A 2,357-nucleotide genomic window follows, 5' to 3' on the forward strand; every position below is an offset into this window, starting at 1 on the left:
ACTGGAGCAGAAGCTGTGTTCCACTCACCAGCAGTCTCAAAATCCTGTGGAGGGGGTCGTGGGTAGCTGGCGGGTGTCAGCCGACCCTGCGCTCTAGCTACCCCGGTGCTGATCCGGCTGGATGAGGCCTGTGGCCCTACTCAGGCCGGTTTCTGCTTCCCTAACTCGCTTCTTACATTTTTAAAACCTGTTCTGTCCTCTGTAGGTAGTATTATTTCGAATGTTTCTGTAATCTCGATGGGGAGGTGCTTCATCATTTCAGGGGAATTCAATAATGGAGAGGGTATTGATTTGATTTTCTGGACTTGGAGTCCTTAGTGACCTTTGGTGGGTACTGGCTAGAGATGTTAAATGCTCTGCAATACATGCAACAGAGCCACCCAACAAATTGACCAAAGTGCTACTGTTGCTATCAGAGAACCTTACAAATCACCCATCTCTTCGTACTAATGCTGATATATTCTGGGCTTCATTTCATCTGTTGAAGAAGTGTGCCCAAGCAGGGATCTTCCATGATTTTATCCAAAAATAGTCACTCAAATGGTGGACATCTCAAGCAAATAGCAGAGAGTCTTTTTTTGTGGTATTCTATTTCTATTGTGTATAGCCATAGCCTCCATAGCATGGACCTGAGAAATTTCTGGGACTGAAGCCCTTTGCCATTTTCCAATCCATGTCTAGCTGCTTTAGGAGCAAAAGCAAGGAGCTGGAAGAGGGGAAAAGGAAAGAATGTGCGGTTTAGCTGTGGAGTCCCAGGCTTCCATATCTCCCAAAGGAACCTGGAAAGCAGTTCTGGAAGCTAAAGGCATTTAGTAAATCCAACTCCGACTTAAATAGAAAGCAGATGGGATCCTTTCATGCCCTCTTGCTTATACATCAAGCCTCTAGTTTGAGAGCAGTGGTACAAAATTTGAGGCAACAACTGGCTACCAGCTGCACAGCCTTGTGTGACTAGAAACTTGGCCTCAGAGGCAGAGGAAGGCTGCTGTGCAGAGAGAGGAGGTCCTACAGTGCAGCTGGAGAACGCCAAGCGCATCATGTGGCACAACTGTTCAGCATAGGAAGCACCAGATCAGGGAACTGCAGGCAGCGACTGGCACGAGGGCGCAAGGGAGACTGGCATTCACAATGGAATGGTCCCAAAGGGGATGGTAAATCATCCCCCTTGTCTTGGGCAGGACTCAGAGTGCTCTCTTAGGCATACTGTTGGGAATCCTGAGGCTTGGATTCCAGGTCTGACTGTAAATTGACTGTGTGAACTTGGGAAAAATCACTTCCTCTCTTAGGGCCTCAGTGTCGTCTGTTATAGACGAGAATGAATCAGAGTTTGCAAACTGGGGGCTTCAGGGCCTGGTTTGGCCAACAGCTGTATTTGGGTTGGCTAGGCCAGCATTTTGTTTCCACAGGCTATGCCAGCTCCTCAGTAATAAATACCATGGTCCCCTCTGGCCTTCTTAAGCCTACCCATACTTGTAGACCCCCGCCCCAGCTTGTTCTCATATTTCCAGGGTCCAGACAGCCCCTGACAGCTCCTGAACCTCTGTGACAGGAACTAAGTGATCTCAAAGAGGATGTAATCACTAATAGGCTCTTGTGACTGTGCCCACCAGCCACCAACAAAGAGGACAGGAAGAGGAGATACTGAGAGAAAGCAGGGTTTTCAGTCATGATCATGGCATAGGCAGCAATGGGTATAATTTTAACAAGTACACTTTAGGAAACATTGACAAGGATTTTCTTAAAGCAGGACTTCTCTCATCCCTGGCAAGGATGTGGCCTGTTGAATACATGAGGCTTTCCCTTGGCCTCAGTTGCTCTGACCTCCAAATTGACAATATATATAGTCATTATTCAGCTTTAAGTTGTTTTTTTTTTTAAACTTAGCTTTGATTTTTAAGTATTACTCTTTTGTGGAGAGTGAAACCAACTTGTAGAGTGGTTATTAGATAAACAGTTTGGAGAAAACATTCTTTTCATGTTTTCTTCCCAAGGATAATGATAACACAGGGGGCTTGCCCAAGCAGAAAACCCCTTCATCTACATGTCTGGCTATCTAACACTTGCAATCCTCCTGCTCAGACAACAGCCTGAACTCCAAGTCTCCTGTCTCATCCCTTTAGTGTCTATTGTCTGTGAGGGAAATATTGATCAGACTGCAGTGGAAGGAGCTGGATGGAAGGAATGATGGATACGTTACATGTCCGAGACCTCATTGTTTACTTGCCTGCCACTTCCCCATTGATTCAGGTCCCACTGGGAGACTTTTTTTTTTTTTTTTTTTTTTTTTTTTTTTGGTTTTTCGAGACAGGGTTTCTCTTTATAGCCCTGGCTGTCCTGGAACTCACTTTGTAGACCAG

The 2,357-nt window shown here is 45.9% G+C and overlaps 1 protein-coding gene across 2 annotated transcripts in view; it reads left to right on the plus strand.

The window, feature by feature from the left end:
* Vsig1 (V-set and immunoglobulin domain containing 1) overlaps window positions 1-2,357 on the plus strand; it is a 34,703-nt gene that overhangs the window by 13,427 nt on the left and 18,919 nt on the right. The gene's annotated exons all lie outside the window — the stretch shown is intronic.

The sequence above is a fragment of the Mus caroli genome, chromosome X (genome assembly GCF_900094665.2).
Source record: "Mus caroli chromosome X, CAROLI_EIJ_v1.1, whole genome shotgun sequence".
NCBI classification, from domain to species: Eukaryota; Metazoa; Chordata; class Mammalia; order Rodentia; family Muridae; genus Mus; species Mus caroli.